This window comes from Periplaneta americana, chromosome 9 (genome assembly GCF_040183065.1).
Source record: "Periplaneta americana isolate PAMFEO1 chromosome 9, P.americana_PAMFEO1_priV1, whole genome shotgun sequence".
NCBI classification, from domain to species: Eukaryota; Metazoa; Arthropoda; class Insecta; order Blattodea; family Blattidae; genus Periplaneta; species Periplaneta americana.
In genome coordinates, this window is record NC_091125.1 from 161,764,451 (window position 1) to 161,781,390 (window position 16,940).

Genomic DNA, 16,940 nt, shown 5'->3' on the forward strand with positions numbered 1-16,940 from the left:
TAAACATTATTATTTTGTAACTGTGGATTGTCGATCATTATTAATATTACACCAATAGTATTAAAGCACGATTATTAGCAATTAAGCACCGAAATAAATTACTTTTATTTACTACTAGCCGTACCCGTGCGCTCCGCTGCACCTGTTAGAAATAAATATAAAGTAATTACATAATTAAAATAGGACATTTGATCCAGGGAACAACTTTTACAACAGCGCAAGATATTCTGCTTCGCTCATTACCCAATTTTTTTTGCATTGCATTTATTGCATATATATTTTATGTATTTTAACACGATTCAATTGAGCATAGTTAAAATTTGAATTATAAAATAATGGATTGCTAAGCTAACGTACTATTACTGCATACTAAATCAATACACTCTCGTTGTTCGTTAATTCTCTGAGATTAAAATGAGTGTACATAAATATTATTTTAAGAAATACAGAAAACGAATGTACAAAATAGCCTATCAAATTTTCTGTGCATAAGAAGCTATTTTAATCTTACCTGTCATCGATTTACTCAGACGTTACTGTAATAACATTATAGCATTATGTCCATCTAGAGAAACTACACTTTCCAATGGTGAAATAATTTATTATACAAATCGGTTAATTTAGCTTCTGATATTACTTCATACAAACACAGAAACATTCTCTGTAGGCTATGTTTAATAGCTTTCGATTGTTGATGTCCAAGGCCCCTTATAGACGAAGTCATTTGTTCTTAATTCACTGCACCGTCTTAGATGGCGTTATTTTAATTTTAAAACTCATTTATCTCATTAAATATCAGTCCTATCAAAATGTTGCAAAGACTAAAACTTATCGGAAATCATTTTTAAAGAAACTTTTGTTATGTAACATTTTTCACAAAAATCAATAATAAGCGAGATATTTCGATTTATTTAATTCAGGCCCCCTTATAACTCCCCTTTTAAATAAAGTATTTTGAATGCCATATAGCCTAAAATCTAAGTTATAACGAACTTAATTTATATTCCAATTTTCATATAAATCGGTTCAGCCATTATCGCGTGAAAAGGTAACAAACATACAGACAGACATACAAACAAAAATTTCAAAAATGCTATTTTCGGTTTCAGGGTGGTTGATTATATATGTTAGGACCAATTATTATTGGAAAATCGAAAATTACCAGAAAAATTTCGGCTACAGATTTATTATTAGTATAGATTATTAGTAAAGTTAGTTATTGTTTCAAATATTTAAATTTCATACACATTACATTACAATTGATTAGAAATTTAAAACGAAAAAAAAAATATTGCTTTAAAATATTGAAAAACGCATTTACTTGTAATAAACACCTTAAAAAGGCAAAACAGGCAAAATAAAAATTGGCCCTATCACTTTGATTTACTCCAAATCACATTTATGTCTATGCAAATAATGATTTACTTCCACCCAGTAAAAAAGGCATTTTGCCAAACATCCGGGCTCTAAATAATCATGACACTTCTTCTTCATACTCAGTGTTACTCATGAGAAAGTAAAATGTTTTATGACCTGCTGTAAAGCGCATTTACACTTGACTGGATGCAACGAGATCACGTCTGTCTGGTTTGGTCTGGTCAGCATGTAATTTATTTACAGCCAACTAAGAAACGGCACTGTATCGGGGCTAGACTATAATTTGCAGCTCTGGCATTGTATTTGCAGTAAGTACGTTTGAAAATCTGGTTTGCATAAGTTTTTTTTGTAAAGATCTCCAATTGACCAAGTATTATTTCTGTGCAACGCTTGCGGTCAACGAGTATCGTACGGAGGTTGATATAAAAAACCAAGCAACAATTCAAGGCAAGGAAGAGGTTAAACAAGAGCCACGTTTCTCTCAACGTGACATGGAATATCACAACTCACACAAAATTTATGACTATTTCGTTTATATGACGTCATTCCATTTTCGACCAATGAAGTGTAATGAAATTTTGAATCCCAACCAATCACAGTCACACTTTGCGATAATTTTTGCAGCTAAATTTATCGCTATCAATTTATCGCATGGTCGTTCTTTTGTTTAGTCGTTGTCGCCAACTGTTTCCCCGTAAATTGATGATCATGAATACATTAAGATGCAACTACACGGTTAAACTTTTCTTTCAACTTTAAAGCAATGAATGATTGATATTTAATATTAATTAATATATTTACGCAGTGAAGACGACGTTCAAAACGGCGCACCAGGTAGACACAAAATCTTCATGCATCTTAATTGAACGTACCTCTTAAACTTGATTCTTTCAATATTCTTCCGAGATTGCACGCATACGCGATTGGAATATTGAACTGTGTAGATGCAGCTTTAGTTCCGTTACACACTACAGCGAGAATACGTTTGTCGAGCTATAAAAAATGTTTTCGTGTAGCATTGAGTAAGTCGAAATAAGGCACAGCTGACATTGGTCCTGCTCCCACAAGTAACTTAACCTATAATTGAAGAGTCGGCTGGAACAACGTTATAAGTTACATTTGGTAACATTTACAGGAGCTGCAAAAATGTGTACACGTACAACGTTGTTCTTATAGGGTAGCAAACTTTTGAGTGGACAAATTTCACGTACTGCATTGATGGACAGTTGCAAGCCAAGGAGTATAGCAAGGTAACATGACATACAACATTATTACACGGAAACACGCCCAATGAAAATTTTGTAACTTACAACGTTGTTCCAGCCGACGCTTCAATTGTAGCCTATAAAATTTGTATTTTGTGAATGAAATAAAAAAAATTAATAGAAAGATATTCAAATTTATGTAACATCATCGCATATCAAACCCAAACATCTACATCTTCATCTTATAATTTCATATCTATTGTAGGCTATCTAAAAAAAAGTTACATTCCTTCATTCAGATTTGATAACTGCGTTTTCAACAATTCTTTATTTAATTAATGTATTAATCAGGTTACTGTAATTATATTATAAAATTGTAAATTAAATTGTAATTTCAGCAGATAATGAAAATGTATTTATATTATAATAATAAGAGAAAAGTGCAGTACATGTAATTGTCATTGTTAAACCTGTATTTCGCTTTTCCCAATTGGCATTACTGAATAATAACATCGAATTTCTTTATTGTAGTAATCAATATTCATCTATTTGAACTTCACAATATCTGAATAGGTTAAGTATTCGTAAATATCAATTATTAACATTTTGTGATCGAATTTTAAGGATATATTATTTACATTTTTATTTTATTCACGAAATAGTCCTAATAAATGTCACTCGAGGTCTGAGATTTCCCAGATAAATCTCAGACCTCTCGTGACTTTACTACAGATAAATAATATAAAAATCAATATTAGTTATGAAATATGGTACAATCTGAAGAACAAATAAAACAGACTAAAGAAAAGGTAGTGTGAAGTTTTATAAATCACTTTTTCAGGAGCGTATTTATTTATTAAGTAGCAAAAAGCATACGCCTCTCCCCCAATCAGAAAATTCGAAAATGAAAAGAATATAATTTTAATATTTATATGAACTTAATACAGGGAATGGGTACAAAGAAAAATAGGATCTTCCGGTCTCTCTTCGGATCAAAACTCGCGATAGAATTGATATTAAATCTTTGCCGTGAATGCCAGTGAAGTCGGGAGGGTCTAATTAGTCGAATTCACCCTTCCCACCTCCACGTTGGAGCTCCCTGGCTTCTTATATGATCCAGAGAAGAGAATACTGCGCGGAAAACAACCGGAAACTATCGCATTTATTGTTCCCAAGAAAAGTGCAAACCTGGCATGATAAAAGGAAGAGGAGTACGTCAAGGATGTCCTTTATCACCTACCCTGTTCAACATCTACTTGGAAGATTTAGTGAAGAACTATTTTCAGAACAGGAAGGGGTTATAGTAGGAGGAAAAAGAATTAAATGCATAAGATTTGCTGATGATATGACATTGTTAGCAGAAGAGGAGACGATACTAAGGGATATGCTACTGAAGCTAAATGACAGCTGTGAGTGATATGGAATGAAGATAAATGCAAACAAGACGAAGACCATGGTTATCGAAAAAAAAGAAAGTAAACGTACGAATTCCAAATGAGGCAGCAGAACAAGAGGACAGCGATACGTTTTAACAAAAAAATGCATCTAGCTCTGCCATTGTTCGAAAACGGACCTAGATTCATGTGAACTTTTTCACTCAAAATAGCCTAAGATATCGTATCCTAATTTTTTTACCTTTCTTCGTGAATCACCCTGTATAACCGTGTAAGTTTATTTAACAAACTCTCCTAAGTCTTGACTTAAAAATTCATTTGAAAAAAACACACGCAGATATAAGGAGCGTCACATTTATTTTATCGTTCTTTGTCATTTTTCTTATAACTTGTCATTTGGACTTAGGCCAGTTTGGAATCCACCTCTTCAATTGCGAAAATCTACCATTTCTAACAATGAAGTATCAATGACCTATGTGAGTTGCCGGCGTAGCTCAGTCGGCTAAGGCGCTTTCTCATTGAATGGTTTCTTCCGAGGTTTTTCTCAGCCGTGGGACTGAAGCCGGATGGTCTATGGCGAGTCCTCGACATCACTTCATTTCACCCCTTTGATTTGATTACCTGGTTTGGTTTTTCCGAGGTTTTCCCCAACCAAAAGGTAAATGCCGGGTAATCTTTTGGCGAATCCTCGGACCTCACCTCATCACTGTAGAAAATTACTAAATTGTAAAACTGTAAAAATTGTAAAATATTGTAAAAATTGTAATTGTAATATTGTAAAATTTTGACTTGTACCACATCTTAAAGCTTCATTGCTCATGTAAGATTTTTGGAATATAATAAATGAATGAATGTCGATCCGAAGTTGCACTTGGGCAAGGGTTCGATTCCCGCTTGGGCTGATTACGTGGTTGGTTCTTTCATAGGTTTTCCTCAACCGTAAAGGCTAATGTCAGGTAATCTATGGCGAATCCTCGGCCTCATCTCGCCAAATACCCTATCGCTATCACCAATTCCACCGACGATAAATAACCTCGTAGATGATACAGCGTCGTTAAATAACCAACTTAAAAAATTCTAAACTGTAAAGGCGAATGTTAGGTAATCTATGGCGAATCCTGGGTCTCAGCTCGCCAAATACGATCTCGTTATCATATCACCAATCCATCGACGTTAAATAACCTAGTAATTGATACTTACTTACAAATGGCTTTTAAGGAACCCGGAGGTTCATTGCCGCCCTCACATAAGCCCGCCATCGGTCCCTATCCTGAGCAAGATTAATCCAGTCTCTATCATCATATCCTACCTCCCTCAAATCCATTTTAATATTATCCTCCCATCTACGTCTCGGCCTCCCCAAAGGTCTTTTTCCCTCCGGTCTCCCAACTAACACTCTATATGCATTTCTGGATTCGCCCATACGTGCTACATGCCCTGCCCATCTCAAACGTCTGGATTTAATGTTCCTAATTATGTCAGGTGAAGAATACAATGCGTGCAGTTCTGTGTTGTGTAACTTTCTCCATTCTCCTGTAATTTCATCCCGCTTAGCCCCAAATGTTTTCCTAAGCATCTTATTCTGAAACACCCTTAACCTATGTTCCTCTCTCAGAGTGAGAGTCCAAGTTTCACAACCATACAGAACAACCGGTAATATAACTGTTTTATAAATTCTAACTTTCAGATTTTTGGACAGCAGACTGGATGATAAAAGCTTCTCAACCGAATAATAACACGCATTTCCCATATTTATTCTGCGTTTAATTTCCTCCCGAGTGTCATTTATATTTGTTACTGTTTCTCCAAGATATTTGAATTTTTCTACCTCTTCGAAGGATAAATCTCCAATTTTTATATTTCCATTTCGTACAATATTCTGGTCACGAGACATAATCATATACTTTGTCTTTTCGGGATTTACTTCCAAACCGATCGCTTTACTTGCTTCAAGTAAAATTTCCGTGTTTTCCCTAATCGTTTGTGTATTTTCTCCTAACATATTCACGTCATCCGCATAGACAAGAAGATGATGTAACCCGTTCAATTCCAAACCCTGCCTGTTATCCTGAATTACAACATCGTTAAATAACCAACTAAAAAATCCTATGTGCCGTTGGAAAGAAAAAAAAACGTTGTTTTAAGTCCGTTTACAGTATGTGAGGGTTTCCCTGTATTCTCTGTTTCTAAGGTTTTTAGGGTGCAAGCAACAATAGGCCTACCTGACGAGTTTTCTTGCAATATCACATTGCATTTGTCATAACTTCCCGTGCAATGTCATCGATGAATGCTACTAGTGACCTTGGTATTTCGGAAGTGCATGACCATAGAGGAAATTTGTTTTGCTCATTATACGCACTTTTTGCTATCCTTCCAATGAAACTGAAGCGTAAATCACTGGAGTGTGTCTTGCATTAATAATCAACAATAATCTTAGTTTACGTAACACACTTACCGTTAAAGCTGGGTTGATCCTGAGAACTGGTTCTGGCTGGTATTCGACCAGATTGCAAAGAAACTGCTTTTGAATTTTGGTTCACCGATCTTCCACAGTTCCTCCTGGAAGTCCTGCAACAATACACATTCCTTATATGAATGGTGAATTTGCAAAACGACTTAAGTCCACATTTTGGGGGTTTTGAGTTGAAAACATGATTATGTTACTGTGTGCAAGGGGCATCGTTTAATGACTTTAATCCACGTCTTTTGTATAGTTTTTATTAGCAGCAGAATATTTGGTTAAGGGGTAAAACGACTTTAGTCCTGGACTTACGTTGTTTTTCCTGTCAAGCATTGAAGAAAGTTACAGAAAGTTACATAATATGTCATTTTAATCATACACTCAGCTGACAAATTGTTTTTTGTCTGTTGTCATTGGTAATCCTTTCCGAACTTATCTCACGTTTACCATTCCTTCCAGTGCATCCTTCAGTAGGCAGTTTTATTCAGCCAGTGACACAACCAATTCCCTTTCTACTTCTTGATCATTTTAAGCATCATTCTTTCGCCACTAATATTTTAAATAGTAGTTTGGTACAAATCGAAAAACAATGATTTTGAAAATTCACAATTTCAAAAACTCTTTATGTACACTAGTGGCAAAAAAAAAAAAACAGAACCGACCCTTGTAGCTGATTTCAGAGCCTTGTTCACTCCAGAGCACGATAGACTGGTAACTAAGACTTTCGTTGTTCGAATCCTGCCTGGGAAGGAAACTATTTTTTGTTCCTTATTCAAATTTATTCCCAATACTTTTCGATTGCTGGTAAAATTAATGTTCTGGGAATAATAAGTTAATTAAGTAGTAAAATATCGCTGCAATCGAAAAGTATTGGGAATAAATTTGAATAAGGAACAAAGAAAAGTTTCCTTCCCAGGCAGGATTCGAACCACGAAAGTCTTAGTTGCCAGTCTATCGTGCTCTGGAGTGAACAAGGCTCTGAAATCAGCTGCAAGGGTCGGTCCGGTTTGTTTTTGCCACTACTGTACACCAATATTTTTTTTTTTTTAGATTGGAGAGCAACTTTCAGTTATTAATCATATAAAATTTCATCAAAATCAAACTTGAGAATATGGAGTAACAAAATGTATAAATATACACATTTTTAGGGGTGGAAGGTGTATGCATCCCCTTAAGGGGAGAGGATGGTATTTTAAAAACTTTGTTCCTATTTGGTGTAAAAAATTAATTTTTTGTATGTAAAGAGCTCATAGTTGTGGTAACTCAACCAAATAAAAATATTTTGAAAAAAAATATTTTGGGGGCCAAATTTGAAAAAAAAAACATACCCAATGCAGGATTGTACTAAAACCGACATATCTAAACCGTTTTTAAAGATAGATTCAAACCGTTTTTTGCAATGTATTTGAAAAAGCATGTTCTACAAACTGTCCGTAACAGAATTTTTATATTAGTCCCTACGTTTGTAAAATAAACAATTAAAATTTAATAACAATTTTCTGATTTCCTTTCTTGCAAACAAACTGGCATATTTTTAAAATGAAATCAATTAACAAAATTCTGTTACAGAGAAAAGTTTCCTAATAGTCTAAAGAATGTGTGTTCTAAATTTCATGCATGTATCTTTAATAGTTAAGAAATTATATCCATTTTTGTCTGGGAATGTAGCAAAAAAATGAAGTTACTGGAAACCGAAAAAAGTGGGCGTGTGATTTAAAAATCCATAGCGCAGGAAGTTTAAAAATGACGTTTCAACATCCAATAAGGCATAAATACCCACAAAATGTTATGCAATGCATTCCACACATAACAAAGGGTATTTTAAAGAAAAAAAAATTGAAAATTTAATTTACCGGAAACAACAATAAAAGTGGGCGAGTGATTTAGAAATCCATAACGCAAGAAGTTTAAAAATGGCGACACAACATCCGATAAGGGCACAAATACCCACAAAATGTTATGCTATGCATTCTACACATATTGCAGAGTATTTTAAAGAATTTTTTTTTTTGAAAATTTACTCATTTTTCACAAAAAAATACTATCCTTTCCCCTTAAGATAAACTTCTTAAATAATTATTTACGATAAAAGTGTTAAAAATTACATTTTATTTTGAGAGCATGGAATTTGGGCCTGTCCATCGTCAAAGGTGGGATTTCTTTTAGTAATGTACGTAAAACGTGTTTTTTCGTCAAAATCTCGAACTCGGTACTTCACATCACCACAATAGTATCTCTTCACACACCGTAACTTCGGAAAGTAAAAGTAATGTGTTATGTCTGTAAACCAAATAGAAGAGGGGACCTGCAGCGTGGTCCAACGAAACAGTGCAAGTGCCTCGTCTGCCTGAAGGTTCATTTGTTTTTGTTAGTAAACATGTGAAATAGTTCAAGGCCGTGTAAGTCACTGCTCTAAATTTCGTTTCAAGGAAATGAAAGTGTAACCTCTGAGCGCTTGCATTCCACTTTTATTTTAATAAACGAGGTCGAGAAGGCAGCAATTTTCACTTTCTACAACATCGCGTGGCATGTCCTCCCCACACACTTCTGCTTCCATATTAAGCATTTAGCGCAATACAATATGCACAAAGGAAAATGTATTCCACTCTACTCAACAAATTATTTTGGTTGGTTCAAAAACATTATAAGCTTAAAAGTGTTTTAACATTTGATTATGAAACATTTCTACAGCATATGTGCGTTTATTATTAGCATTACTGTATCGTATCCTAGTGACAGTGTACTGTTTATCAAACTGTTAGCAACTGTCAGAAATAGCCCATTACTTCACATGTGAAATATTTTGTTCGTTAGAAGCAAACATTTCACTTATATCTGACTGGTAACTTAGCAACAACGATACTTTTCCTCTCGCAATGGCGTAAGTATGCTGTTATTAGCTTGTTTTTAGGAAAGTAAATAGATTTTGTGCGAGATCATGCGTATTTGCTTGTTTTCCGCACAGAACCAATACGCGGTAAGTGTGAAATACCACATTCAGTATTCCCAACGTAACACACATAACAATTTCCCTCTTCTTACCGCTTAAGCGCGACATTAATTTTACTGCTTTAGGCTTTTAACATATTATTTTCAGAGACGTTTAACATAGTAATAATTATAAATTGGAAACTTACCACTGCAATTTCACCTAAATTGCAATGTTAATTATTGTTTTTAAATATTTGCAAAAATTAAGTAAAGTCTACTACTCCACGAAACTTATTGCATCCCTGATACAAGTAACACTAAGGAAGCCGTGAAAAAATCAACAAGATTCCAGATGCGGATGTTATTACTGCAATATGTTATATAAATAATATTGTTAAAATATTAAAATGAAAAATAAATCATTACATAACCTTACCGTTTGTTTTAAGTTCGCATTTATAGGCTGGGGGAAAAAAAAGACAGACGTATATCACGGCCTGCTGGAGTATAGTAAACACAGAAAACATTTTATAGCAACAATATTGAAGAAAGATATTTTGGTTTTCCGAAGTTGCCGTCATTAAACAGAAACCAACATGGAGATTTCATTGCAGCTAATTAGAAATTCGTATTTCAGGTATGTAATAAACGATCTTCGCACAAAATAATGTACGATACACGAGCAGTATGTTTGTTTTCATGTTCTCGGAAATTAAAAAAGCTCAACTACGTTTCGCTTTTTCAATCTTTTCCTCGAACATGAAAACGTCAACATACCGCTCTTGTAACGCATATTACTATTGCCACAGTCTAGTATATAGTTATTCCTAGTTATCTAGTTATTCCTAAACAGCAGTATCTTAAAGACAATATACTGTATTTTGCCTATTTTCATTCCATTATGTCCTACGGAATAATATTTTGAGGAAATTCTGCAGATATTAAAAATATATTCTTATTACAAAAAAGAGCCATTAGAATAATAGTTGGAGCAAAGGCTAGAGAATCATGTCGATTATTTTAAAAAAATTAGAGATTCTAACCTTAACAAATCAATACATATACTCTTATAATAAATTTCCTCTTATGTGATAAAGAAAATTTTCCTACTAACTCAGCCATACATAGTATAAATACCCGCAGAAAGAATGATTTTCATACGCCTTCATCAAATTTATCATGCTATCAAAGGGGAGTACGTTACATGGCGATAAAAATGTTCAATAGTCTTCCCGAAGACATTAAGAATCATAACCAAAACCCTGCATTATTTAAGGTAAAACTAAAAAATTACTTAATATCTCACACTTTCTATTCTGTAGATGAATTCTTGACATTTCACAGGACTGTGTAAATATTTTAATACTATTAAATGGTAAACATATTACATTGTATAAGATATTATTTTTATTAAGGTATTAATTCTGCACATGTTTCATATTTGCATTTTATATGTATTGCATTTATATTTAAACGTAAGAATTGGACATGTTCTTTATTTTATGCTATAAAACAAATGTAAGAATATTATGGAACGAATAAATCCATCCATCCATCCATCCATCCATCTATCTATCTATACAGTAACGAAGCTTTAGTTTATGAGGATATTAGGAACAAAAGACTGTGCAGGTACTATTTCGCATTGTCTGTAATGAGGCGATAGTAGCGATTCTAGTGGTTAGCAACTATCTATGGATGCATATTTACTACGTATTGAGCTTCGTGACTGTATATACTAGACTGTGGTTTTACTGTGATAGTGTTGGTTGCTATTGACGACCGGACGTAAGTCACATTACTTCTTACTTTCCTAGGGAAGTAAGAGAAAATATTTCGTTTAACAGTCGCATAGCAACAAACAAAAGAATACTCAAAAGTCAACGACCCTCCTAACAGTTCTTACATTAAATTATGTAAAATGAAGAAATATATTTTTATTGCGTGAAATATGGGAATGGGGGAAAAAAAAAAAAACATTATATGTAATTCGTGAGTTAAGTAGAATTTGTTAGCCTGGAGTACTTCGTTACAAACTCGTCCTCGACTAGCAAACACTACTTACCTTCCTTAATGCACAAATAATTATTAGGTATATCATGCTAGGGTTTTAAACAATTCATTAGACTGCAAAAGGGAAAGTAATTACAATAATAATTGGGCGTACTATGATAAGATAAAATTGTGTAGGTATATTACAGGCGGCTAAAAGTCCGTTATGTGTCCCTGAATAATTATGTCAGGAACTCAATGCGCCAGTCACAAATAATAGTCAATTTAGTTACTTATAAGATAAATAATTCCGAATGCGCTTTTCTGTCGCCATTGTATCATCCATTTTTTTGTTATAACAAAGAAAAGCGTTAGTTACTGACTTGCATTAATGCTACTCATGTTTAGAAGTCTAGGTAGACTATCCATCCTGATGAATGAATGAATGAATGAATGAATGAATGGATAGATGGACGAAGTAGGAGAAGAAATATTTAAAATGTACTCGAAAAAACCCAACCAGGCAATCAGCCCAAGCGGGAATCGAACCCGCGCCCGCTGCGGCCTGAAAATGTGCTGATGAGAAAACGCATTCTTCACATCCCACATACAGTTGACCACCAGTGTTACGAATTCGTAGTTGGAATTGGTATTCCACGACTTTTAATTTAATTAAAAATTCCTCGTTTGCACTCCGCAACAAAATGATCTATGGCACTGTATTACATAGTATACTAATCAACCTAGTAGACACCTGTTCACTTCACACTACCAAATAAATTGGTGCATAATAAGCAAACATGCTTCAAAGCAATTCACAGGCGTTCCGTGCTCACTAAAAAAAAAAAAGAAACTTAAACACCAAACGCGCTTTGAAGAGTTAAATTCACATGTTAATTTTACTCTAAAAATAGGGTTACTAGATGTAAAAAAAATGAAAAGCAGTATATTTTTCTTGAAAAAAGCAGGACATAAAAATATGACGCTAATTTCGAATAATTCTGATAAGAATGTAAATTGTTGAACTTGGTGTACACTAGAATCTAGTTTTCAAATTTTCAGAAAATTTTCATTTTCTTTCACTAGTTTTCAAAGTTTCAGAAAATTTGCATTTTCTTTCACTAGTTTTCAAAGTTTCAGAAAATTTGCATTTTCTTTCACTAGTTTTCAAAGTTTCAGAAAATTTGCATTTTCTTTCACTAGTTTTCAAAGTTTCAGAAAATTTGCATTTTCTTTCACTAGTTTTCAAAGTTTCAGAAAATTTGCATTTTCTTTCACTAGTTTTCAAAGTTTCAGAAAATTTGCATTTTCTTTCACTAGTTTTCAAAGTTTCAGAAAATTTGCATTTTCTTTCACTAGTTTTCAAAGTTTCAGAAAATTTGCATTTTCTTTCACTAGTTTTCAAAGTTTCAGAAAATTTGCATTTTCTTTCACTAGTTTTCAAAGTTTCAGAAAATTTGCATTTTCTTTCACTAGTTTTCAAAGTTTCAGATAATTTGCATTTTCTTTCACTAGTTTTCAAAGTTTCAGAAAATTTGCATTTTCTTTCACTAGTTTTCAAAGTTTCAGAAAATTTGCATTTTCTTTCACTAGTTTTCAAAGTTTCAGAAAATTTGCATTTTCTTTCACTAGTTTTCAAAGTTTCAGAAAATTTGCATTTTCTTTCACTAGTTTTCAAAGTTTCAGAAAATTTGCATTTTCTTTCACTAGTTTTCAAAGTTTCAGATAATTTGCATTTTCTTTCACTAGTTTTCAAAGTTTCAGAAAATTTGCATTTTCTTTCACTAGTTTTCAAAGTTTCAGAAAATTTGCATTTTCTTTCACTAGTTTTCAAAGTTTCAGAAAATTTGCATTTTCTTTCACTAGTTTTCAAAGTTTCAGAAAATTTGCATTTTCTTTCACTAGTTTTCAAAGTTTCAGATAATTTGCATTTTCTTTCACTAGTTTTCAAAGTTTCAGAAAATTTGCATTTTATTTCACTAGTTTTCAAAGTTTCAGAAAATTTGCATTTTCTTTCACTAGTTTTCAAAGTTTCAGAAAATTTGCATTTTCTTTCACTAGTTTTCAAAGTTTCAGAAAATTTGCATTTTCTTTCACTAGTTTTCAAAGTTTCAGATAATTTGCATTTTCTTTCACTAGTTTTCAAAGTTTCAGAAAATTTGCATTTTCTTTCACTAGTTTTCAAAGTTTCAGAAAATTTGCATTTTTTTTCACTAGTTTCAAAGTTCCAGAAAATTTGCATTTTCTTTCACTAGTTTTCAAAGTTTCAGAAAATTTGCATTTTCTTTCACTAGTTTTCAAAGTTTCAGAAAATTTGTATTTTCTTTCACTAGTTTTCAAAGTTTCAGAAAATTTGCATTTTCTTTCACTAGTTTTCAAAGTTTCAGAAAATTTGCATTTTTTTTCACTAGTTTTCAAAGTTTCAGAAAATTTGCATTTTTTTTCACTAGTTTCAAAGTTTCAGAAAATTTGCATTTTCTTTCACTAGTTTCAAAGTTTCAGAAAATTTGCATTTTCTTTCACTAGTTTCACCAGCCTTCGACATAAACAAACGAAGATTGCACAATATTATAAAGGTAACTTAAACATACACTACAGAGATTCGCCACATGAATTGAATTGTGCGCTCCTGGTGGCCTGGCTGTGAAGCTTAATACTTGAAAATTTGAGCGCAATATTGGTGGTTTTGTTGATCAAATTATAAAGACCGTTAAATATGAATGTTATTAGTTTTGTGTTTATGTTATTTAATTAAGATAATAAGTAAAAATTTCAACAGAAGTAATAGGCCTATGGTTGGAGCGCGCGGAACTATTCCCGGTTTCTACTTCCAGACCTGGCAACGTTTCGGCCTACAGAGGAAGGCAATTGATGACATCGTTCTTGCAGCTCTGAGAGGACCAATATTTCTACTCTGAAACCATCTCTACGGTCAACAGTGATCTTCAAGTAATTAAGTAGTACCTAATTATTTATTCAGTAATTTCTTGTCTTTGTTGTAAGAATCCATTAACCATACCGCGTAATATTACACGCTTGAGTGTCTTACCTATAACATTTTGTGCGAGATCGTGCGTATTTGCTTGTTTTCCGCACAGAACCGATCCGCGGTAAGTGTGAAATACCACATTCAGTATTCCCAACGTAACACATAACAATTTCCTTCTTCTTACCGCTTAAGCGCGACATTCATTTTACTGGTTTAGGCTTTTAACTTATTAATTTGAGAGATGTTTAACATAGTAATAATTATAAATTGGAAACTTACCACTGCAATTTCACCTAAATTGCAATGTTAATTATTGTTTTTAAATATTTGCAAAAAGGTAAGTAAAGTCTACTACTCCACGAAACGTATTGCATTCCTGATACAAGTAACATTAAGGAAGCCGTGAAAAAATCAACACGATTCCAGATGCGGATGTTATTACTGCAATATGTTATATAAATAATATTGTTAAAATATTAAAATGAAAAATAAATCATTACATAACCTTACCGTTTGTTTTAAATTCGCATTTATAGACTGGGAGGGGGAAAGACAGACATATATCACGGCCTGCTGGAGTATAGTAAACACAGAAAAGATTTTATAGCAACAATGTTGAAGAAAGATATTTTGGTTTTCCGAAGTTGCCGTCATTAAACAGAAACTAACATGGAGATTTCATTGCAACTAATTAGAAATTCGTCTTTCAGGTATGTAATAAACGATCTTCGCACAAAATAATATACGATACACGAGCGGTATGTTTGTTTTCATGTTCTCGGAAATTAAAAAAGCTCAACTACGTTTCGCTTTTTCAATCTTTTCCTCGACCATGAAAACGTCAACATACCGCTCTTGTAACGTATATTACTATTACCTTTGCAATGAAGCTTCAATCAGCCGCAAAGATGTAGCCTACCTTAAATAATACGATTAGTAGGGGCAGTGATCGATAAGACTACTCACTATGGCTGCGTCCCGGTTTTGACTTTCTAGAGGAAGAAGGCAGAGGATGCGTGTATACGAACGTACCTGTACCTGCACTGTGACGTCACATATACTTCGAATCTGGCAACTTCATTCCAGTTTATAGACAGCTGGAATACGAAGCCTAGCCATCAAACTCTCAATTCCCCTTTAGTGGCCAACCCTCATGCACTGTGTCACAGATGTGTGACAGTGGCACAATGTCCAACACACTATGTGCAGAGGTGCACTCATTACGAGTGGCTAAGTGGCCGGGATCCGGCGGAATGTGTGCTATCTTGAATCACTAAGTGATTATTTACGCATATAATATTATTGCGATGTACCGAAATACATAAATAATTATACTTCCGTGCAGGAATTCTGCATTACAATATGATGAAGCGGAGAAAAATTCTCTAAAAGGTGGAACCTAAACTGAGAGGATCCAATCCGACATTGGAACTGGAATCCGGTGTGGCTTAGTGGATAAAGTGTCAGCACGTAGAGCTGAAAACCCAGGTTCGAGTCCCGATGCCGGAGAGAATTTTTCTCCGCTCCACCCATCCATCATAATGACCACTTATCACGGAGTCCAAGATCGGTGTGGCGACCCATGGATAAATATATAATAGGATGCGAAACTGCGGTCAGCACCATCTGGCGGCGGGGGGCTGAAATAAGATGATCAGCGCCCAACGTCGTAGGTGGTGAACATTAGAACTACGTGTTGGGTACATTAACCAGAGTTCTCTATTTATCCGTTCGAGATATTGCTCGAAGAGACAAGATGGCAGACGGAAACTTGTTAATAAGTGAACATAAAGTGATACTACGTGTGTATAAGCAGTGTATGCTAAACAGTGATGTTTATGGATGTTGTAAAAATAGTGTTGTTGAATGTATTGTAAAGTAATAGTAATATAATAAATTGAACTATCTAAGTAGTTCTTGCAGACTTTTCCATTGTGCTGTACAATAAATACCCAAAGAATACAACCCCAATTATCTAACCTTTTGCTTTATTTTTTGTCTCTGTCTGGTTATATTTTAATTGGGTAGTGTAAAATAGATCGTCTCTTTTATCTTCCTGTTGGCTCCGGTAAGAATTTTCAGTAGAAGATGCTCTGAGGAATAAAATGTTTTGTTTAAAATTGGGTTAGTTTTGAATATCGATGAGGGTGGGAGGGAATACGTTCTGCACAGTTTAACATTTTCGTCACCAGGTGCGCTGCTAAATGCATGGAGTAATTAGTTACTCTTTTCGCTACTTGGTGCGTTGCTAGATGTAATAACGCCCCTCCTCCCAACAGGTGGCAGCAAGATCAATTTCTACAACAGCACCTCTAGTATGTGTTACGGGAAACTCAGTAAGTTTCGCATCCTAGTATTATATATTCATCCATGGAGTCTGCATCAGTCGCAAGCCCGAATGGGGGGAAAGAAACGGAGATCATGATGGAAGGGGGAAATGTAGATGAAGTATTGTGTTGGTGTAATGATATAAGGAAACGGAACTACTCGAAAATTTGCACTGGAATTTGAAACCAATCCGTCATTCTCCTTGCAGTTTTCTATTACTTAATGATAGAGAAAACCACCAAAATCCTCGATCAGAATGATCA

At 34.0% G+C, this 16,940-nt stretch overlaps 1 protein-coding gene across 1 annotated transcript in view; it reads right to left on the minus strand.

The window, feature by feature from the left end:
* LOC138706680 (very long chain fatty acid elongase AAEL008004-like) overlaps nucleotides 1–16,940 on the minus strand; it is a 305,164-nt gene that overhangs the window by 77,147 nt on the left and 211,077 nt on the right. The window contains exon 3 of the mRNA XM_069836248.1: nucleotides 6,432–6,544. The gene's annotated coding sequence lies outside the window, so the exon portion shown is untranslated. The remainder of the gene's footprint in view (nucleotides 1–6,431; nucleotides 6,545–16,940) is intronic.